This window comes from Rattus rattus, chromosome 1, assembly GCF_011064425.1.
Source record: "Rattus rattus isolate New Zealand chromosome 1, Rrattus_CSIRO_v1, whole genome shotgun sequence".
NCBI classification, from domain to species: Eukaryota; Metazoa; Chordata; class Mammalia; order Rodentia; family Muridae; genus Rattus; species Rattus rattus.
Window position 1 is genome coordinate 173,451,878 of NC_046154.1, and position 24,589 is coordinate 173,476,466.

The 24,589-nt window shown below is 46.0% G+C and overlaps 1 pseudogene; it reads right to left on the reverse strand.

Moving 5' to 3' along the window:
- Positions 1–299: 299 nt before the first annotated feature.
- LOC116912708 lies at positions 300–21,614 on the reverse strand (annotated as a pseudogene).
- Positions 21,615–24,589: the final 2,975 nt, after the last annotated feature.

Genomic DNA, 24,589 nt, shown 5'->3' on the forward strand with positions numbered 1-24,589 from the left:
TCCTCCATTGCTCTCCGGTTTATATTTTGACATAGACTTTCCTACTGAATCTGGAACCAATTTGGCTGGACAGGCTGGCCATCAATGCCCAGGATTCTCTTGTCTTCACCCCTCCCCTCCCCCAGGGCTGAGGTTTCCAGTGTGCCAGCATACCTGGCTTTTTATGGGGTGAAGTAAGGTGTCCATGCTTGCAACGCAAGCACTTTTACCAACTGAGCCATCTCCTCTGTCACCAGAAGTAACTTTTGATAGTGATAAGCTAAGGGAGGCACACGTTCATTTCTTCATTCTGTCAACATTTATTGAGCACCTATTATAGGCCACCACTTGGGAACAAGCTTATAACCTAGGGGAGGAGCATATACAAGAGCACAGAGAATACTGGCAGAGCATCTGTGAAACACCATGGACCACATACAGGGTTGTGCCATCCTTAGAGAGGGTGGCCTGGGCGGGAGGGAGTTGGAAGAACTGCTTCCTGGAAGGAGTGATAGGACTGATTCTTGAACCTGTCTGGTTCACAGGAACCGGTCTTGTACTTTTCAAGGCCACGTCTTTCTTGTTTTATCAATTACTTGGATGCGTATATCAAAGGTAAATCTATCATGGACAGAGGCACAAGAGAGACTTTGGACAGTGGCAGAAGACAGGCTCTGGAAGATCTTCACATAGTCCTGGGGAGATGGCTCCATGGATAAGGGTATTTACTACATAGTATAAGGGTCTGACTTCAGATCCCCAGTGCCCACATGAAAGTTGGGTACAGCTGAACATGCTTCCAACCCCAGTAAAGCAGGTGGAGATCCTGGGAGCTCGATGGCCAGACAGCCTAGCCAAAATAGGAACTTTTAGGTTTGGTGAAAAGGCCTGTCTCAAGATAATAAGGAAACAGGAGCATGGTAGGGAAAGATTCTGACATCTCCCCTGTTTTCCCCTGATATCTGCCCTGTGCACCCCCAATACATGCATTCACATATACATATATACATGTGTACATGTATTTGTGCACCCCCACATACATGCATACACATATACATATATACACACATCCATGTGCAAACTCCCATACACACATACACACATATACATATACATGCACATGTACCCTACATATACACATACATACATACACATGCACCCCCATATACACACATACACATTTACATACATACACCTGTACCCCACATACATATGCACCCCATATACACACATACACATTTACATACATACATACACATGCACCCCACATACACACACACACACACACACACACAAAAGAAAGGGTAGAGGAATGTGCACGACCCAACACAAGAAAGCTGAACACAGACCCATGAAGGGCCTCATGCCTATGTTTTAAAAATAAACAAACAAACCCAGCAAAACCCCAATCATCTCCAAAAAGCCATATAGGGACTGAGAGATGAAAAATACTTTTTAAATATGTTTTAGCTCAGAAGCTAGGAAACCGCGGCTCACGAAGCAAATTCGGCCAGTGGCCTGCTCTTTGTAAAACAAGTCTTTCATGTTGTCTAAGGCTACCTTCATGCTTCGTCAGCCGAGCCTAGCAGTTGCAACCGAGACCATGTGTACTATGAAGCCTAAAGGTCTTTCATGGCAGTATTTGTTCCCTGCCTTCCGTCCAGAGCAATCACAGCATGTGACAAGAGCTGTGACATGCACATTTAAAGGGCCAGTTCTCTATTCACAGGAACACAAATGCTGCAAATCACTAGTGAGTCAGTGAGTGAACGGTGAACCAGACACAGGAAGGAGTGCCCCGTCCTGGCTTTTCTGAGCCAGAGCAGACCACAGTCCTAGGCTCAGTTCTCCGGATATAGTTAGGCAGGAAGCCTGGCCACCGGGCTGTGTGGGGGAGGGGCGTGAGAGGTCCTGGAATGGGAGAGGGATAAAGACGTTTAGTCCAAGCAAGCAGACCCCCATGAACATCGCGTCACAATTCTGCTGCTGAGTCATAGGTCGCAGGCTTCCTTTCACATCCCCAGTCTCCAAGGATGGCCGGTATTATGGTGCCTGGTTTGCAAATGAGGAATCGGAGGCATAGGAAGATTCAATTGCCAGGCAATCACACAGCCAGTGAACGGCCACGCTGGGACTCGGTCCATGCAGTCTGCCCCTGGAGCCTACGTGCTTAATTGTATATCATTCATTGTCGGCCATCACTTGAAGTGAGTCACCCTGTCACCTCTGATTCGAACAGATGGAGCAGAGGGAAGAGAGAACAGACTCTGGTACCATGCCAAAAAGACCTTTCCAACGGCCAGAGATGGAGCGGCTGCTTTAGGATGGGAGTTAGAAACCTTGACTAATATGTGTTCAAGTAGGAGCCAAGACACTTGGCCATGGTTTCAGAGAGAGAATATTCCAGAATGGGCAAGAACAGCTGGTCTCTAAAATGTCTTCCATCTCTTGATTCTGTCATGGTCTGAGATTTGGGCGGGAGGGAGGGGGAGTGACTTCCTAGGGGGGCCTTATGGCCATTAGAGAGGAGATGTGGGGAGAGAGAAGAGAGAGAAAATACAGCCCCCATGGAGACTGCAGTGATGAATTCCTCCTGCTGGAACCCCTGAATGTTTCCATTACCTTACAATTATATAATCAGGTTAGGAATCTCTCTTGGATTAGCCCACAGTGTCCAATCAACTCTCAGTGACTAGGGGAGCTAGCCAGGGACCGAGCTTTTAACACATAAGTCATCGGGTGGACACTTATCCCCACACCGCAACCGAGCGCTGGATAATTTCAAAATTCTCCCTTCCTTCTCCCCCTCCACCTTTTTTTTCCCACCATGGCTTTTAATGTATCCCCTTGCTGTGCTGGAAATCACTTTATTACTACAAGTTAATGGCAGCGGTTGTCGATATAATATTCTCATTTTGTCAGATGACGATTTATGGGGCCCGATTCTCCCGATTGAAAGAACCAGGCTCTGAGGTAAGAGGTTCCCTGATGTCCCATAAACTCCTACAGACTAATCAAGCTGCATGCCTGTGCTCGTCACACAGTCCTACCTGAGGGGACAAACCATAATGTGACGCTCAAAATATTACGGCCCTTTCCTGTATAGCATTAAACTGTAAGATCCCTGAGTTTCAGTATTTGTAGAAGCAAGGCTGAGTGATAGACAAATGTGTTCCCCCGCCCCCCACCTTTTCAGTGCCGAGGACAGAATCTGAGGCCTTGTGTATGCCAGGCAGGTGCTCTGCGCCTCTCGGGTGTCCCTGCCTAATCTGTTTATGTCTTGGGGTGCTGACCATCCAAGCTGGAGCCTCATGAATGGTAGACAAGCAGTCTACTGAATTCTATCCCCAGGTCCACCAACCATCCCTTGCATATGAATGTTCCCGGTAGACAAGGTGGTAATTTGTTGAAAGTAAGGACTAAAGCCAATACGCAGTAGGTTCTTAATACATATTTGTTCAGTCTATAGGATCAATCAGGATTCATTGACTTAGAGGGAAGACAGGTATGAAGGAAATTTTTACTTTTTTCTTTTCTTTTTTGTTCTAATAGTAACTTGTCCTGTTTGATATTTTTCTTGTCAGTAACCAGACAAATAGAACTCTTAGCATTTCTTTGAATGCATTGCTCTCCCGAGAGGGGAAAGAAATCTTCATAAGAAAAACTTATTATTTAGCTAAACATCGTGTTCCCAGCCGGCTTTAATTCTAGATCTAGCCTTCCTCCACAGACAAAGAGTTGCCAATCCAATGAGAGCAGGAATTGTTAAAACGGTCGATTCACTCCCTGGATGAGGGTACAGGCTTTTGTGTCTAAGGAGACCACTTGATTCATTGTGTACAAGGACAAAGTGTTCCCTGTCTGGCTTGTTTACTGTGGTTTTAATGAGCTGCCAGGCCTCTCACGGAGCCGCTGCTCCAAAGGTGGAGATAGATACCAGAGTTTGTCTCGGGGGCGGCTTAAGAGCAGTTTCTAATTCTATACTTTCCCTCCACCCAATTTATGCCCAGCGATTGAGTCCCTAACGCAAAAACGACAAAACTCTGAGAGTATAAGTGGCCCCAGGGACAGGGTAGGTAGCATCTAGCTCCTCAAGGGCAAGGACTTTCTTGGCCATGTGCTTCTGGCACTAAATGGTACCTCACACACAGGAGGGATGAGGGATGAGGATGACTTCTTCATAAGGTACGCACCTTTGTCACCAGGTCTCCATGTCCCACATATCGGTAAGCCCTGTGGGGGTCTATTCTGAGGTAATATTCAAAATACTGGTCTGAAACTACAGCAGGGGCACTAACCGTCCAACAAGTCGGCCATCGAGTGGAGCAGGATGGACCCTGAAGAATGTCTATGCGGTGGATGTTAACTGTTTAATTCCTTTTTCGCATGGTGTGCAGGGGACAGGGGGAGGATGTTTTGGGGAGATGTGGCAGGGAATTTGAACAGGGATGGTTTTTACTAGCTGGAACGGAAGTGTTTAAATAATCAGGCAGTAGTGCAGCTCTGCCACGGTCACCAGAGAGGGCGTCAGTTTAGTCATCAAAGCCATCAGACACTGTGCAGCCGAATGCAGCCAGAGTTCACCCACCTCCATCAAATAGGAATGTCATTGGTTTTTTTCCCCTCCCAGATAACTATGATCACTGTGAAAATAGAAAATAGAGGAAGCTGGGAAGATGGTTCCTACAGTATAGATTTTTTTTTTTAAGTCTCTGAACCCTTGAATAAAAACATAGAGTAGCCTCATGTTAATCTCAAACCCAGGAGCATACTAACCACAGAACAGAGGCCATGATATCCCAGGAGCTCCCAATCCTCGAAGACCTGTGGAGTGTCAGTGACTGTGTAGGAGAACGCAGAGGGAGGGGCTGCCTGAGAACCCAGGAGTCCTCAGGGGTCCTCAGGGGTCCTCAGGGGTCCTCAGGGGTCCTCAGGGGTCCCCAGGGGTCCACGGTACTCACTCAGAGGCAGTCCGGGTACAGGAGCTGTGAGTGGAAGGTTTGCTATCTCTAAAAGCAGATGAATGAACGAGGTCTGTAGGGAGAGAGAAAGAAAAGAAATTAAAGACACTGAAAAACAGTCAACTCTTGCTCTCACCAGCCAGCTGCCTAGGGGCCTCTATCTTGAGATTTCTGATAGCTAAGGAGTGGATCTTCCAGATTGGCAGTGCCGGGCTCAAGTGCCAAAGGCTTATGGACTGGGTTCACAGGCTCAGAGGCTTAGAGATCCAAGCCCTGCGAACTAGAGGCTTATGGCTAAGGCTTCAGAAGCTGGAGATTTATAGCCGTGGGAGTTTAGGGTAGAGGCTTATTTCTCTGGCTCTGATCACCAGCTGCCTGGCGCTTGGCAGCTTACGTAATCCTTGGCCCTTAGCACCAACTTGAAGCAACATCCGTCAGTGACATATAATATTATAGATCCCAGACTTTCGTGTCTTTAGCAGCAGCTAGAATGACAGGTCTTTCGGGGTTTAAGGGTTCCTTATGGCCTGGAAGCTCTGTGGAGGTCTCGGTCTCTCAAGTTTGGCTCTTCACAGATTTCTGCTTCCTCCAGTTCTGTCTCTCCATCTTCTCTTGCCTTTACCCTCCACGCTTTGCCATCTCCCTCTGCCACCCGCTGCTACTGCCGCGGCTACAGTGTTGGCCATCTCACTGTTTCCAGCTCAGCTTATACCACCTATAATAATGATTACAACTAGATCACTCGGAGAAGGTTTTTAATGACAGTGAGGTTGCAATGCTAGCAGGCGGAACACACAGAAGGATCTTCTGACTGACTTGAAAAATATTAGAGAACAACACATTTGTACAGCCAGAAGGGACACGACATGCAAATTGGGAGGAGGGGATTGTGATTTCCACCAATCAGAGAAAAGCTGTTTCACAAAAGCCAGTCAGAAGCCTCCAACAGGAACCAATGATAAACCTGGCACCCTATCTATCAATTGCAAGCTTCACTGGGCCACCAGGGAGCACCTTTCCTCCTTTAGTCCTTGTAGAAAATTAAATGCAGAATCAGGAGATCTCTATGAAGCAGATGTACGCAGGGTCATCATGAGGTCACCAAGATTTGTTCCTCAGAGCTTTGGTTTCAGGCGCCAGGTACCGGAGCAGACTGGAGCAGTCTTTACTGGAACAGACCTTCTGAAGTTGAAGCTGCGGTTTCAGCAGTCAACCTTGGTAGACGAGGTCACTGCTTCTGAAGTAGAGAGCTTTCTCAAGTCACCCAAGACCTTTGCAAAGGAGTTGGGCTTCCATAATGGCAGACAAAAGAAGGGCTGCCCAATTATGGGCAGGAGGAAAGAAAGGAAGGCCACAGTGTACGTGGTAGGAAGCAAGAAAGCCAGGCGATCTCAGAAAGCAAGGTGCCTCATTCAAAAAGCCACGCGACCATCAGAAAAAGAAGTTCCCTTGGAGGTAGGAGAGCTGCGGTAGACCATGTTTCTTTTAGAAACCTCAGAAAGATGAATTTTCCATAAACAAGTAACAAGTATCATGATCAAGTCCTGTAGTTATTTTTAGGGGAAAACCAGAATACAATAGCATCTGTGGAGACAATGAAATCACACTGAAAAAATGCGGACAGACCGGACCGACAGTACGAAGGATAACCCTTTGTACCTTTTTACTTTCCATGTGTATTCCTTAATCATGCCCATCACTCATTATTGTCTCTTGTCATCCCATGTCCTCCCGTCTCACAGAGGGACGTCCCTCAGCTTTCTTGTGCCATTCCGCGAGAGACAACACCCGCCATTCATCTTTATTTCCTCAGTGGTTTTTTTTAAAGGAATATGTTTTTATTTTATGAGTGTGTGCACGTGTGTGTGTGTGTATGTTCACCATAAGGGTTCAAGTAACCATGGAGGTCGGATTAGGGCATCGGGTCCCCACAACTGCTGGTGTTACAGGCAATTGTGAGCTGTCTGATGTGGGTGCTGGGAACTGCGTCCAAGTCCTCTGCAGGTTTGTAAACCCAGAGCCATCCCTCCAGTTTCCCATTACGTTCCTTAAAGCTGTTAAAAAACTATATTTATGGGGCTGGGGATTTAGCTCAGTGGTAGAGCGCTTACCTAGGAAGCGCAAGGCCCAAGGTTCGGTCCCCAGCTCGGAAAAAAAGAACCAAAAAAAAAAAAAAAAAAAACTATATTTATTTGCCTGTGTGTTCACATTCCACAGCGCATACCTGCAAGTCATAGGATAACCCCAGAGAACCCGGCTTTTTTTTTTTTTTTTTTTTTTAATTGTGAGCACTCTCAGTGACAAGGAGGTCACTCAGCCACAATGCTATCCTGTCGCGCCCACCTCGGCCGGCAAGGAAGACGCAACACCGTCCGATTCTTCTCAACAGCCTTTATTGCAGGACCACCTCTTTGCTGATACCGGGACCTCTAGGGGCAAAAGCGCTCGCCTTATATGCACTGTAGGCTGAGGCTATGCTAATTGTCCTTCAGGGATTGGCAGAGCATGAATCCCTCATTAGCATATTAACTTCCCGGCCAACTGACTCCAGGTGCAAAACCCACGCATGTGCAGTACCGTTGTTCACCACAGGTGGGCGCCGGATCACCTCATCATCCTACACCAGCCCTGGCAAGGGGACAAGCCTGCGCTTACTGCGTTTACTACCAGACAGGACTGGATGTCGGCGCCATCTTTGTTTTACCACGCTGCTCCCTACACTATCCCACTGCTGGGAACATCCCCTGTGTTCTTTATCGTCCTCAGTGTGTGCACCTATGATGTTCCATAGTCTGACAATCGCGAGCAGCACTACATGATTGGACATGGTTCCTAATCGTATGCTGACGTATTTCCCCGAGTACATACCCAGGAGTTCACCTACATGAAAGCAGAGGACAGTCGAAGGATTCACTTTGCTCAAGTTGGGGAACCATTAAATGAAGTACTAGAATTTAGGGGAAAATTAGCAGTAAAAGAAACAAAGACTAGATTTTACAGATGAATGTTAAAAATAAATGCATCAGGTAAGCCTGTAAGGAAAGTGAAATGCTGAAGACGAGGATTTTTTTTTTCCTAAGTCAAAATCACATTAAGAAAGAAAATACAATATTCAGAGAAAAAAATGGTAAAAGACCAGAAGAGAAGATCGGACATTAGAGCACTAGAGATCTCAGATAGTGAAGAGCAAATGGGGAAAACGGAGCACACAATTCGAGACAAGGCAAGCAATCAAGACTGGAAACTACATACGAAAAGACCACAACATCGCCTGCAGTTTGCAGGGTCCGTCAGAATCATCCCCATAAAGTCACATTTTTTTTTCGACAGAAAAGAATACCTTTTGAGTAAACAAAACCAGCCAAAATAATAATAATAAATTATATTAACTTCAGATTTTTGAAAGCAATGATTCACCCCCAAAGAAAACATAGTAACATTTAACATAGTTAAGATTCTCCAGGAAAGAAAATAAAAGCCGGGAATTTTATATTGCATTAAACAGACTTCTAAGTATTTGAAGTATTTTGTTTTGGAACACTTGTCAGTAGACAAACTGTCTTAATTAGGGTTTATTGCTGGAAAGAGACTCCATGACAACTCTTATAAAGGCAAACATTTAATTGGGGCTGGCTTCAGTTTCAGAGGTTCAGTCCATTGTCATCATGGCGGGAAGCATGGCAGTGTGCAGGCAGGCATGGTGATGGAGGAGCCAAGAGTTCTACATCTTGATCCAAAGGCTGCCAGGAGGAGACTGTAATTCCATGCTGGGTGGGACTTGAGCATAGGACCTCAAAGCTCGCTGCAACACTTCCTCCATCGAGGCCACACCCACTCCAACAAGGCCACACCTCCTGATAGTGCGGCTCCCCACGGGCCAAGCATTCAAGCACTTGAATCTATGGGAGCCAAACCTATTCAAACCACTACACAAACTATTATTAATGTTCAAGAATTAGGATCGTGCTGGCTAGATTTATGTCAACTTGACACAAACTAGAGTCATCTGAAAAGAGGGTACCCAGGTTGAGAAAATGCCTCTGTAAGATCAGGCTGTAGGCAAGTCTATAGGGCATTTTCCTAATTAGTGTCTAATGGGAGGGTCCAGTCCATGATGGGTGGGGCCATCTTGAGCTGGATGGTGGTCTTGGGTTCCACTAGAAAGCAGATCAAGCAAGCCATGAAGAGCAAGCCAGTAGGCAGCACCCCTCCGTGGCCTCTGCATCAGCTCCAGCCTTCAGGTTCCTGCCCTGCTTGAGTTACTGCCCTGACTTCCTTCAATGATGAACGGCAATGTGGAAGTGTAAGCCAAATGAACCCTTCCCTCCCCACTTGCTTTTGGTCATGGTGTTTTATCACAACTCTGACTATGACAAGAATTATGTGTCATGGTTTGAATATGCTTGGCCCACAGAGTGGCACTATGTAGAGGTATGGCCTTGTTAGAATAGGCTTGCTACTGGATGTGGGCTTAAGACCCTCACCCTAGCTGCCTGGAAGTCAATCTTCCACTAGCAGCCTTGAGATGAAGATGTAGAACTCTCAGCTCTGCCTGCACCATGCCCGCCTGGATGCTGCGGTGTTCCTGCCTTGATGATAATGGACTGAACCTGTAAGCCAGCTCCAATTAAATATTGTCTTTATAAGAGTTGCCTTGGTCATGGTGTCTGTTCACAGCAGTAAAACCCTAACTAAGACAATTATGGTTTCCAGGAACCATTCCAGAAAGTTGTACTAGAGAACGGACCAGATAAGAGGAACTGGAGATGTGAACAAAAATACAGAACCTGGGGCTGGAGAACACTTGACGTTCTTGCAGAGACCCAGATTAGGTTCCCAGTACACCACCTCAGGCCTCTCTCACTTGCCTGTAATTCCAGCTCCAGAGAGATAGGAGACCTTTGGCCTCCACAGACAATGCCCTCGTGCACATACCCATATTCAGATGCCCACATACACATAATTATACAAAAGAATACAGCCGAACATTTTATAGTACAGATATCTTTGAAGCCTAAATGAGTGTTAAAAAGAAGAGTGTCAGGGGCTGGAGAGATGGCTCAGTGGTTAGGAGCACTGACTGATCTTCCAGAGGTCCTGAGTTCAATTCCCAGCAACCACATGGTGGCTCACAACCATCTGTAATGAGATCTGATGCCCTCTTCTAGTGTGTCTGAAGACAGCTACAGTGTACTCACATACATAAAATAAATCTTTAAAAAAAAAAGAAGAGTGTCATATGTGATGACCAAAGAATCTATAAGTTATGTATAGAGCTGGTAAAAAAGACAGGCCAAAATAGAAAAAGAACATACAGCAATGTTCTTAAATATTCTCAGAAATCACTCTTGGTAGTAGTATCATTGCTCTTTTGAGACAGTTATGAGAGAAAGCAAGTGAATAATTGTAGTATATTCTAACTCTGCCAACACACTAAGCCTTGTTTATTAAGAATGAAGATTTTCATTTGTTAGAAGTTTAGCTATCACTCACAAGAGGTAAAACATGAGCAAATATACATTGGAGTCAGACTCATAAATGTAACGCATATCAAACAAAACTACTTATATATCATGTACGTCATGATACAATATATGGCTTAAAATTCACATGAAATCTCTGTATGAAAAAAATATAGTCTTTTTTTTATAACACACATTTTCATAACTTAAAACTCCCATAAGTTCAATACTCATAGCTGCCGTGAGACTTGGAATTTCCACGCAGTGCAATGCAGCCAGTCCCTGGAGTTGAGAGGTCTGTATGAGCTGGTGGATCCCAGCAGGGATCCCGTGATGAGAGGCTGTTCGTGGTTGTCAGTTGTGAGCTCGTTATCTTGAAAGGTTGGCAAAGGCTGTGCCTTAACCGTGCTGTGTGTGTTTGCCGTCCTGATTCCCAAGCACTGACTGTCGAGCTGATGTTGAAGGGCTTGCTTTGAGATGCCGTCCATGCTGCTGCTTGTGTCTTACTAGTTCAAAACTGTGCTCCCTAAGGGAAAAGACATGTAATCTGAGAGGCCGGAGAGTTGGCTCAGTTGGCAAAGGGCCTCCCACACAAACCTGAGGACCAGGGTTTGGATTCCAGCACCCAAGTAAAAGCTTGGCCTAGCAGCATCCATAACTCCTGAGTTGGCATCAAAGGATAGAGAAACAGAGGCAAGCTCCAGGGTCAGTGGGACACTCTCTGAGGAAATTAAGGTGAAGGGCAACTGGAGTGGACGTCTGACATTGACCTCTGGTCTCTACATGGAGGCAAATACACATGCATGCACACACATAAACACGTACATGTAACAAACAAACAAACAAACACACACACACACAGACATAATCAGTAAATATTTCTTTCTCACTAGAGGATTTTGAAAATATTCTTCCTTGGAATATAAAAATGCATCAACCCTTAGAAGAATTTGGTGGGGTATGCAGAAAGAGAATCTAGAAGCCTTATCAAAGACCTCACTTGAACAGAAAGCTTAAAAATACTGAACCACAGCTCTGTGGCCCCCTTCAGACCCAGTCAGAAGCCGTCCTGTGTTTATTGTATGGCTTCGTTCCTTCCTTATTGTGTGTCTTTCTGCTGTTTCTTGGACCGAAGTGTCCCTCGGGGGCCCATGTGTGGAAGGCTATCTCCCTACCCTGTGTGCTATTGGGAGGTGGGGGAGCATTCAGAAGGGGGAACCTAGTGGAGGAAACATCCCTGTGAACATGCCCCTGATGGAGGTACTGGCACCCCAGCTTTGTTTCCCAGCAGTGATGAATGAGATGTCCTGTCAGTCAATTACCCATCACCATGGAAAAAGCCCGAGACAAACAACTTAAAGGTAGGAATTATTTTGTCTTGGCATCTGCTCACAGTCCTTGGTCTCATTCGTTCTAGGTAGGTTCTGAGGTAGATAATCACAGTGAGGCTGCTCACCTCAAGGGGACAGACAGAGGAAGAAAATGGGAGACAAGGTGCATACTTCAAACCACACCTCCAGCTACCTACCCTCCAACAGGCCCCACCTCCTAGTGTTTATATTACCTTCCAATGATACTACCATATTAAGAACCATCAATAGACTAATCTGTTGATGAAACCAGAGTCCTCCTGGTTAACCACTTCACAGAAGCTCATCAGCTAGCAAACAGGACTCAAGTACATAGTATGCAGGGGTGGGTCATAGCCAGGCCACAATAAAGCGCCCTCTACCATGCGCCCCTGCAAGATGTAATGCAGTGGTTCACAGCCTTCCTAACGCTGTTACCCTTTAATACAGTCCCTCATGTTGTGGTGACCCCCCAACCATAAGGTTATTTTCGTTGCTACTTTATAACTGTAAGTTTGCTACTGTTATGAATCATAATGTAAACATCTGGTACGCAGGATCTGGGTCATAATCCATAGGTTAATGTAGGGGCTACCCCAGACTCCTAAATAATGAGGCAAGAACCATGGACCAGGAGCTTTGCAACTCTTAGCCAAAGTAAACATTATTTTCTTATAAGCTGATTGTCACAGCAATGGGGGCTTATCAACTTACCTTCATGGAATCTTTTTATCCCATCGCTTAATTCTGATAGCTTGGATATTAGTTTCCAAGGAGGACATGTTGTTTTCTTATTTCCCCAATCCTTCCTCTGCCTATGGCTGGCTGTAGTAATGTTGGGTCATTCCTCTTCCCTGAGCTCTGTAGACACTGTTTTGCCATCCCCCGGCACCGAGGTTGCTAGAACATGTTTATAGCAAGCTTGATTTGATTCCTACCCACCCCCACCCCAAGAAGATCTGACTCCTTTGCACAGATGTCAGAATAAAAATCTTTCCATCAAATCTAGTAACAGAGCCAGGCAACTTCTTCATGTTCATTCGAAGTCTGGGTGACAGTTTCTCTTTATTGTCAACTGGACTGGAACCTAGGAGACACAGCTCTGCGCATGTCGTGAGGACATTTCTAAAGACATTTGACTGTCGAGTAAAGGTTCAGATGGATGTGGGTGGCAGCATCCTATGGGGTAGGGTCCCAGACTCTATTGACAGCAGAAAGTGATCAGAGGCCAACATTCGTCTCTCCCTGCCTCCTGACTATGGATTTAATTTGATCTGCGGTCTCAGGTCCCTCCCACCACAGCGGGAATGGTTCCTACCCCCATTCCTAACTCGTTGGACCATATCTTTTTTTTATTAAAACTGTGACCCCCAAACAAATGCCTCTTCCTTTCATTTCCCAACAGGTATTTTGTCACCACAACAAAAGTAGCTTGACAGCCCGTTTCTCTGGGTGTATAGATAAATCTCTGTGGGTTTAGTCCCTTCGTTTTAGGAAAATGTATCATGTGCCTGAATACATATTTTACTACATTTATTGGATCCTCTACACCAATTAAAGATACCAATTACCCGTGCGTTTGATTATCTCTTGCTCCCCTCTTACTACATCTTATTATCTTCTCCCTAATTGCCCCGCTCCTGTGTCTTCCCTTTGTACATGCCATAATTACCTCAAAGCCTTTTATCCCCACCATTAATTCAATTCCAGTCATGTCTTTCCTGTCATTTGGCATTTTTAATTCAAGGATTAGATCTATCAGTGTTGTCTCGGCTTTCGATTCGAGCCCTCAGCTGCAAATCCTCCCTTCTGCTCCTGCCATTTTACGGAGGCAGTTTTGATGTCTTAACCCTGCAGAGTGCTCCCTGAGGACCTCCTGTTTCTTAGGGCCATGCTTCCTCGCAGACCAGTTTCTTCACAGCTCCTGTGCTCTCTTCCCCTCCCCTCCCCTCCCCCACCACCTGTGTTCACATGGGGACAGAGTCCTTAAGTCCTTTTCAGAGGTCAGCCCCAGTGGGAGGTTTTACACAGTTTATGCTGTTTGGGGGGAAGCCACCTTACCTTCTTCCCGCCTTATTCAGAGTAGGTTTACTGTCCACCATCTTTACCCTGAAACTTGAGAGGATTTTCTAAACTGTGTGTCTTATCGTACCACACCCTGCTCTTTGATGATCTTTAGAAAATAGGTCAAAAATTCTTTCCTTTTAAAGTCTTATCTTACGTCCAAGATCCTTCCTTATTTCACACACATTCTCCCTAAGTTTTGGGTACCTCATTATTCTCTACTTTGTTTTCTCAATCACAGGAGTGAGTTGTTGAGCCTAGATCTGACCTCAGGATCCTTCCGATCCTTCACATACACCTTTTAAAAGGAGTCCCAGCATTTCCTCTCTGGGAAGCGTAGCTCCCCCTTCTTTCTTCCCTCTGGTACTTCGGCTTTCTCACTCTTCTGCCTTTCTGTCAAAGCATTTATCATACTGAGCTCTAATTTCCTTTCGTGGTGTCCGGTAATGGATTTTGGAGCCAATCTACCTAGGTTCGGAGCTTATCTCTCTCATTGCTGTCTGTATGACTTTGGATGACATCATGCAACCTTTCTGTCCCCTAATGGGAATTCGCAGTTAACGTGCGCAAAGCTCTGTCGAGCATATGCTCCGTAAAGGTCACGCATTGTTTGTTAAAGGGCACTTTAAATGACTGCAGTAAAGGCCCCATGGGATACAAGTCCAAATGGACAACTCAGGAGCTATCCATGGTGCTAAACCCTGCTTCCCACCACTGGACAGGGTGCCTACATCTGGCCACATGTTTAGTTCCATGCAGAGCAAATCCATTCTTGTAACTGTCCAGATGTGGTAACAAACACGAAAACTGTTTCTCCCTTTCCATTGCCACCATCTTGATTTTGTCTTGTTACCTCATGAGTACCATTCTGGGTGACTGAGTTTAGCCGGGAAGCACAGTGATGAGTGTGAGGGTTCAGCCTATCTCTGGATCATTTAATCTCCTGAAATCACATTACTGCCCTCCAGGTCTTTATATTAGGGCATATTTTCATAAAAGGACCTTAGAAAGGGTAGGAAGAACTTAAATGGCCACATGAGGTGTTGGTTAAATGACAATTGTCATTGTGGTGTGCATAGTAAGCAGCCAATAAAGGTAGCATAGAAACCCATTGGCTGAGAGAATATAGTAAGGTTTGAACATCTTTCATTCATTTATTGACCATGTATGGAGGACACATCTTTTATAATAGTTCCCAGAGGAACTATTATTAGTATATTAGTATATAGAATTACATCAGAATAATTCTTTCTTTAAAGATGCTCAGAGCCAGCAGGAGAGACAGCCATGAAACATGTATTTCAAAGACTTGGATGAAATATGTATTTGGTTACTTTAATTTTATTGCAATAAAATACGCTGGCAAAAGCACTTTAAGGGAGAAAGAGTCTATCTTGGCTCACGGCTTGAGCACACAATCCATCAAGGTGGGTAAGGTGATGGCAGGTGTGTGAGGTGGCTGGCTACAATACACCCTCAGCCAGGAAGCACAGTGATGAGTGTGAGGGTTCAGCTTATTCGCTCCTCTTTAGCCAACCTAGGACCCCAGCCCATGGAATGGTGCCACCCACATTCAGGCTTTGCAACTCAACTAACCTAATTAGACACTCTCACAAGCATGGCTATGCCTATATCCTAGGTAAGTCTAGATCCTATGATGTTAACAATCAATATTAGGCACCGACGAGTATGAAAATAAATAGAGATAGCATGTGGGAGGCATATATGCAAATTCTGCCTTTTAAAATATCTACTAAGGGCTGAGCATTGGCACAGAGGCTTAATGGAGAATCAAACATCTCTGATGCATATCCCACCAGATCCAAGTCCCCTCTTTACCACATGACCATTGCTCCTTCAAACCCCTCTTCCCAAAAAGGCCATCCCAAGACTGTGGCTCAGTGTTTAATAAACACTTTGAAAGAGCAAGAGGAAGAGAAAAGGCAGATCTTCAACAGCAAAATAAACAGCCCTGAGTATCTTTGAGTGGCTCTAATGCTATGGAAAAGAAAGCAGAGGGACTACATACTATCCCCTCCCCCATGAGTGTTTCTAGGCCTTCAGAAGCCAGATCCCCTCTCCTGTTATCTGTCCCAGCTTTTAAGATGTCTGGTCTCTGTGTCGTGCCCTCCCCACCCCCAGGCTATTGCTCACTCTGTAGGCAGAGTATTTATTCTTTGCTCCTCCAATTCTAAGCTCATAATCTTCTCCAGCATCATACTCATCTTTCCCATGAAGGCTTTTTAAAGATAACCCCATACTACATTAATGTGATTACTCGACGGTCCGCTTTACCGACAGAGAGACAGAAGTCTGAGAGACACTAGTTGTCCATCTCTCATTGGCTACTCTTTGAGGGTCTGGAGTCAAATTTGATTTCAGATATGTCCAAATTACATGTGACTGTGTGTGATTGAGAACGGCTGTGAATGTTCCCCGACAAAATATCATAAGCTCTCCGAAAGACCGAACGTTTTGCAAACATGTACAGTTCTTGAGTGGGAACTTCGTGGGTGACAGTGTTGCACCACAGGGTTAAAAAGTTGGACACACCCGGTAGATAGAGTTATTAGCCACAAAACACTGTCGCTTATTAGCTGTGCCATCTCTTTACAGCTGATCAATCTATTTGCCTATTATGTCATGTGACCTGTAAGGAGGAGGTATTGCCAACTGTCATATAGGGTTTAAGGAAGATGACAAAATAGAAATACAAAACGACTCAGTATCCAGGATATACAAAGTTCTTTGTGTTAAATATTGACTGGAAACAGTTTTTTTTATCTATCTAAAGGATTTCATCCTGTACCTTGGGCTAGTCTGAATCTCAATCCTCCTGCCCCAGTCTCCCAAATGCTGAGATTTTAGTCTTGTACCCCAATGCCCTGCCTTATGAATGGCTCAAGCTGTTTGAAAAAACATGGCAGAAACAATATATCATTACTAATGGGTTCCTAAATGAAATATGAGAGTGGGGATGAAATTGTGCTCATATTGGCTGATTTCTTTTCAGAATATTCTGATGTTTAATTATCTGTAGGCATGTGAGTCTGTGTGTGTGTGTGTGTGTGTGTGTGTGTGTGTGTGTGTGTGTGTGTGCCCCTCTGGAGGCCAGAGAAGAGTACAAGATCCTCTGATCTGGAGCTTTCCGAGGTTGTAAGCTTCCTAGTATCCGTGCTGAAAATGAGCTCAGGTTCTCTGCCAAGAACAGCAAGTGTTCTTAACCAGTGAGTCATCTCTCCAGCCCTACATATTGGCTAATTTCTTATCTACAGACAGCAGAACAATTGGTTTATCTTTTGCTCTGTGTGTGAGAGTGTACACTGGTTGCGGATTGCTCGATGTTCTATTAGATCCCTTTCTACATTAATAACCAACGAAGGGAATCAGGCTGTCCTTCCCAAAGCTCATATACTTCTTATGGTGTTGAACACAGAGGTTTATGGCCTTCGCCTGAAGAGGGAGAGCAAAGACCATTGCTGTTGTTGTCCATGGATAGTGTTACACAACTAAGGGAAGTGAGCAAAATGTAAGACATATTGCTCTCTGCTATTAGATGGTTTTCAGGGAAGCAAACACCATGTACGAGTTTAGAAGGGCAGCAGGGATGGGACAGTTTTAAGCAGAGATGACTCTATCACCAGAACACACAAGACTGTGAACACGGGACTCACGGGCTTCACCAACTGGTGGATTTTCTCCCCTAAACGGAGTCTCGAACTGTGCTACAGAGCCATAGTAGCAAAAGCTGTGGTGCTGTCACAAAAAGCTTTGTCCCCCAGTGGAATAGGGGACCTAGAAATAAACGCACAGGGCTACAGTCACCTATTTACAAATGTTTCAAAAACATACACTGCACCAAGTCAGCCTCTAACAACAGAGCCAGGAAAACTGAGTATTTACCCTGCAGATAATCATTTCAAATGGACCGGAGACCCTGCAACTGCTTAAAAAGAGTCGTCTCCTTTGACCATTGGTTCCCAGTGGGTGGTTTAGGAGGTGAGGCCTTGCTGGAGGAAGTGTGTCACTGACAGTTTAAGGATTCCAGTCACTTCCAGTTCAGCCTCTCTGCTCTGTGCTTAGGGTTCGAGATGTGAGCCCCCAGCCTCTGCTCCAACCACCATGCCTGTCTCCTGCTGCTTCCGCTTCACCATCATGGGGCTTCAGCCATCTGGAACTGTTTACCCAAATAAAGTATTTCTTGATAAGTTGCCTCGTCCCCAGTGCTTTATCACAGCAGTAGAGAGGTAACATAGATTTTTTTATGTGAGACTCGAGACCTGGAAACTGCTAGAGAAGACATGGGTATAGGAGAGAGAACTCTAAAGAGGACTGGACTCTGATCACTCCGAAAACCATCTCAAGAACTTACAAATAGGGTCATAGAAATTTTTTTCCTCACAACAAAGAAAACAATCATCAAGGTGACACAGAAGTGTGTGTGTGTGTGTGTGTGTGTGTGTGTGTGTGTGTGTGGTAGAGGGCAATCTTTGTCGGCTATACATCAGACTAATACCTAGACTGCACAAAGAACTTCAAAAAATCCAACAACAAAAATCACGCAATCAATGAATAGGTTCACAAACTTGGTAGACATTTCTCCAAAGAAGAAACACAAACATACAAATAAAATTGGGGGAAAAAAAAGCATTGTCTTAGGGTTTTCCTGCTGTGAACCAACACCATGACCAATGCAAGTCTTATAAGGACAACATTTAATTGGGGCTGGCTTACAGGTTCAGAGGCTCAGTCCATCATCATCAAGGTGGGAACATGGCAGCATCCAGGCAGGCATGGTGCAGGCAGAACTGAGAGTTCTACATCTTCATCTGAAGGCTGCTAGCAGAATACTGGCTTCCAGGTAGGTAGGATGAGGGTCTTAGAGCCACAGTGACACACCCACTCCAACAAGGCCACACCCACTCCAAGGCCACACCCACTCCAACAAGGCCACACCTACTCCAACAAGGCCACACCTTCTAATAGTGCCACTCCCTGGGACAAGCACATACAAACCCTCACAAGCATTCAAGACGGTTAACTGTCAGGGAAGCACTCATTCAAACTGCTTCGAGGGTCTGCCTCACCCCAGTCAGAATGGTCAGCATTGGAAAACAAGTGACAAGTGTTGGTGAAGACACCAGGGAGAGAAACTCGACTTCAGTAATGGCTGGAACATAAACACATGCAGGCGCCCTGGGAATCAGTGTGGCGATGCCCCAAAATTCACAGTAGGACAAAGGTATGGTCTAGACAGGCCACTCTCCGGAATATACTGTGAGGGCTCCATGACAGCAAACCACAGGACACTTGCAGATTCACACTCACCGCTGCACAGCTCACAGTCCATAGGAGACAGAGCAAGCATAAATGCCCAATGACATACAGAAAGAGAAAGAGAATGAAGAACAGACATGCCACGGACTTTTACTGAACCAGAAAGAAAAACGAACTGGGTATGGTGGCGCACACCTTTAATCTCGGCACTGGGAGGCAGAGGCAGGGGGGTGGTCTTTATCTGTGAGTGCAAGGCCAGCCTGGTCTACATAATGAGTCCCAGGTCAGCCATGGCTCTGATGAGAGCCTGTCTCAAAATAAAATAAAATAAAATAAAATAAAAATAAATTCAGGGAAATGGATGTTGGTGAAAATCATGATGTCAAACTAAAAAATATTCAGAAAAATAAATAACCACATATTCCTCTCACATGTGGTCTCTGGATATAAGTATGTGTGTGTGCATGTGCGTGTGCACATGTGTACGTGTGTGTGCGCGCGTGTGTGAGTGTGTGCATGTGTGCGTGTGTGCCTGCGTGCACATCACAAAAGTAGAAAAGAGGCCATGAGCGAGAACAGGACTTACCGGAAGGAGGAGACCGGGAGAGGATAATAGACCACGTGTGATGGTAGAGCAGATGTGAGGAAGTGTTTAACCTGGAGGAAGAGAGCCAGCAAACGGAGAGAAGAGAGGATAGGAGAGGAAGGCGAATAAAAGCAAAGTACGACGACACTGATGTGCGGAAATGCCACAAGGAAACCCATCATCTTGTATGCAAACTTAAAACATTTAAATTATTCACGTGCTCGAAGATCGCCAAAACGATTCTTTAACTAAAATCGATTACCTCCTGCACACTAGGAGTCTTCCCCGTTGAGCAAGAAAAACCACGAATTGGATTAACGATCAAATCCATAGAGCAGTGGTCATGACAGGGACCTAGTGCCATAGAAAGCAGCCAAGGCAGGGTCAAACAAGAGGCTCGCTGAGTGCGGCTGTTGCAGGGGACCTTGGCCAGTTCCCAGCTGCCAAGTGGGACGGCTCACCCCGCCTGTACGGAAGCACAAGGACCGCACACAGACAAGCGTAAGCTAAAACCCTTTTTAAAGGAAACTCACAAACGAATGGCATTACTCTCTCATTTCCAGGTTAAGGTTGCACAATGGTAATCGTAAACTTCCTTTCTGGACATCTACTTGGTCCAAGTTTTTATATAGTAGACGAAGAAACCAAGTCACAGAGATGAGTGGCTAACCTGACAAGGAGCTCAAGTTTGACTTCCAAGCAGCACTTTTGCATGAAGCAAAGCACAGAACAGGGTACTGGCTGGGAGCGAGTGGGCAAACTCTGTTGAAATCCTGGCTGTGCCATCAGCAGGCTGCGTGACTTGGGGTAAATTATCTACCTTCTCGGAGTATAAAGCCATAAAATTATAGTTAATGGGGTCGTGGATTGCAAGTGATAACATAGAAAGCACACGGCTCCTAAGTAAGTACACTTACTAAAATTGTTATTATTTCCCCAAAGGCAAAAACATCAAAGAACAATATGATGAAATTCAGATCAAGAGGGGGGAAAAAAAAACCATCCACCGTAGGCAGATCATAAAATGAAGTGAAAAAGGAAGCAGCGGGCTTCATTAATTTCCTCTCTTCATTCTCTCCAGACATCAGTCAGTCCTCCCTTATCTTTCTTGATAAATGCCAGAGAGAGATCCAGACAAAATGGTTTTATTCATTAGATCATTAGGGTACTTAGTCTGCGTGATATTATGGTCTCTCTGTGTTGCTGACAGTCTATGGGTTCCAGAAAATTACAACGGCATTTCTTTGATAACAGCGGTAAGGGATGATCTGTCAGAATATGCTGCATCCATTCATCAGAGATGTTTACTCACTAGCGCCTTTGCATTCTTTTCGCCCCGCCCCCCGTTTATCTGTCAGGCTGGCTCCGGGAACTCAGGAGCTTCTTCGCAAGCTTTTCAAAAGGTTCGCTATGGAATTCGAGCGACCTTGAATTCTACACTGTTTACTTTGCTCGCAGTCAAAGCAGTAGAAAGGCCGGGGTCCATCGTGCCCTGGATCTGGCAGACTCGCATCCTGTGTTTTCCTAGCTCACAGGTGTGCAGTGTACTTGGGTTTGGGGAACTACGCCCTTTCCCCCCTAACACCCCAGTTTAGCATTTGAGGGAGGCCTTCCGGAGTGGTTTGGAGAAGTTGGGGTGGGGTGGGAGGCTGTGTGTTAGGAGACAGTTTTGCGAGTGGGTCGACCTGTGGGTTTTGCAGGCCTGGAGTTTGGGACTGCCCTCTGCCGAGCAACTTTGCTAGGAGGAGACTGCACTGACTGCTTGCTGTACCTGACGGTCATTTCTCCAGCCCTGACTTGACCCCGCGTTTCCTATTCAACTTTTAGTTCCCGGCCCCAAAGAACTCCCGAAACGTGGAACCTCTAGAGTAGGAACTGACAGGAGCGTGCCTTTGGCGTGGGAAGGGAAAACCAAGGTACCTTGGAGGTGGCGCATCGCCGCCCCCGCTCCCCGCCCGTCACTCCCTCGCACACTCAGCTCCCGCACCCGCCCCGCGCTTAGCTGGAACTTTCTCCCGCTGGGCTCCGGAGCCTCTGGGCACCGGGCACCGGCTCCTGCCGGGATCGGAAGAGAACTCCAGGCTGAGGCGAGAGCCGAAAGCCAGAAGAGCGGAGTGCGAGCGGTTTGAAACGCAGTCCCGGCCGCCACAACCACTGTCACCGCGCAGTCCGGCGAGCCCCGCCCGACCCGATCTCGGCCGGCCCTGGTGTTCGCGGCGACGAGTCCCCTCTGCGCCCCGCCCGCCCGGCGCGGCCAGCAGCATGCGGAGGGTGAGTGTGTCCCCGCCTGGTGCGAGCGCGGGAAGGGTGGGGATGGTCGCAGAGAGGTCGCCCGGTGGCCCACGACACCTCTGGCCACATCTCCACCTTGGGGCTTGGGTGCGCGCGGCCCTAGGAGCCAAGGAAACTTTGCAGGCGTCAGTTGGGTTTCCTCGGTGCCCGCCCAAAGAAGGAGGACGGGAACAGTAAGCCCGGAGTCCGATGGGGGGAGCCGCCGCAGGGAGGACGCGGTGAGGGCGGGGCGGTGGTCCCCTCCAGTCGCCACCACCCCCTACCCTTGAGGTGCAGGACTGGGGGCTTAGCTCAGCTAGCTGCCTGAGAAGTTCCTGAGGTGGCCCCGCGCTGCAGCCTCCTAGGCAGCCCATCTCCAGCAGGGGCTCTTCGTGCAAAGATGAAAATGAAAATGGACAGGCTGAGCCGCAGGGGGCGTCCCCCTTGTCAGCCCCAGAGAGCGGGAGGTCCTAGGACAACCACGACTAACCTGTCTTGGTGTGTGTGTGTGTGTGTGTGTGTGTGTGTGTGTGTGTGTCCGTCCCTGTCTGTCTGTGTTGGGGAGTAGAGTGTTTGGAGGACACAGAGTAAGTACAACCAGTCCTAGTTGCCTCTGAAAAATCTGTGTGAGAGCTGACATGGAAATTTACCTGTCTTTACCTTTGGATCAGATCCAAACCTGCTCAGGTGTTTCTGGGGCAAACAGGATTCCGGCCAGGCTGACATACCCGGCATCGGTGTGGAACAACTGTCCTTAGTGGCATTCCTTGTTTGAACTCCAAATTCAGAGATCAGTAACTTTTTATTTTCAACCAACAGCTGGGATAAGCTGCAGATAAGCAGGGTCTTGAAGAGGGGACACCATTAGCTGGAGAAAGAGGGTGTGGCCAGAGTAGGTTAAACTGCTTTGCTCCCTGTCTAGGAATGTAAGAGGTGGATGTTGGTTGGCAACAAAAATCCCTGGGCTCTACTTCCCTTTACATCAACCTCTAGGACTGGAAGCCTTTTAATGCCTCCCCCATTGTATGAGACACACATTAAAGCACCTACTAAGTGCAGGCATAGTTCTAAGCTCTGAGAGTCCAGTGGGAAACATGATAGCCAAGAGCTTTGTTTATGGGAATGGGGGATGAGCCTCTATTAGGATTAAAAAAAGAACTACTTTCATTTTGTGTTCTTGCATGAAGGGGAATGAGAGTACCTAGGGAATGGACAATGGAGACGTTTCAAAGATTCCCATTAACTGGGTTTTTCTAAGTCCAAGTCTGGTCTGAATGCTATGTCTCCCTACTTTAAACATAGGTTGAAATTTGAATACCCAGAATGTTGGTGTTAAGAAGTAAGACCTTTGAGAAGTGATTAAGTATGAAGACAGAAGCCTTACAAATGCTGTCTGTATTCCAAAGTCCTCAGGCAATAGCTCTCCCCCTTTAATTATGTGTGAGAATGTGGGGGGGCGGGCTGTGAACCAGTGTCCAAGCCTTTATCAGACACTGAATCTGCCAGGGAACGTGATCTTGGAATTCACTTGCTTTCAGAACTGTGAGAAATACATTTCTGTTGTTTACAAGCTAGCCAGGCTCTGGCATTTTGTTGTAGCAACCTGAATGGATCAGGACCCGAGGCTGGTCACCTGCATGTTATGCTGCCAGTCACAGACACCCCTAAAACTACATAGCCAAGTCCCCACTAGCCTCTTCCCATGGAGCTAATGTTTTGCTAGTTACTTTTGAACCCCAAACACACACACACACACACACACACACACACACACACACACTCTCTCTCTCTCTCTCTCTCTCTCTCTCTCTCTCTCTCTCTCTCTCTCTCTCTCTCTCTCTCTCTCTCTCTCTCTCTCTGCAAGGCCAGGAGTTTGAAAGAAAGACTGCTTTAAGTTTATATTTATTAGAAGGATTTAGAAATCAGATATAGAAAAAACATGATATTGGCACTTACTCGTGAATGAGTGCTTTCTTTGTTCTAGGTGTCTACTGTCTTCATTTTCATAACAACCTTTTACGCTAAGAATTAATAGCCAATACATTTGCGTGGCACAAATGCAAATAATATTTTGCATATACCCTGGTATTACAGCACCCAACCAGTGGGTTCCCTCCCACTGTAACTGATATAAAACCCACTACTATGTCCTCTCAGGAATGACCTGTGTACAGACACTTAGATATTATTCTTTTTCATACACAAGTGGGAGCATGTAAGTATACTCATTTTGCACCTTGTTTTTTCCTATTGTCTACTACAAGTTCAGTATCTATACCTCTTTTTTATAGTTGCATACATGATGTCTTTGCATCCTATACAGCATTAGAATTGTTTCTGATGCCATCATAATATCCTAGTGAATAGTCTTACATACAATTCTTTCTGCATGTATGGAAGACCTTTATGCATGATTAATTTCTGGATGAATGACATAAACACTTGTATTTTAGAGGTTAAAAAAAAAGGAAAGACATTTTAAGCACTGATTACCTGGGTTGAATCTTCACACTTCTTCTAAGCTGGGCAAGGACCCTTTCTCTTTCTCTCAGTTGCCCCCTTTGCAAAATATGGAGACTAATAGTACCTACCCAGGAGGATTATATGAGTAAGTTTAGTTTGCATCACATAAAAGTCACC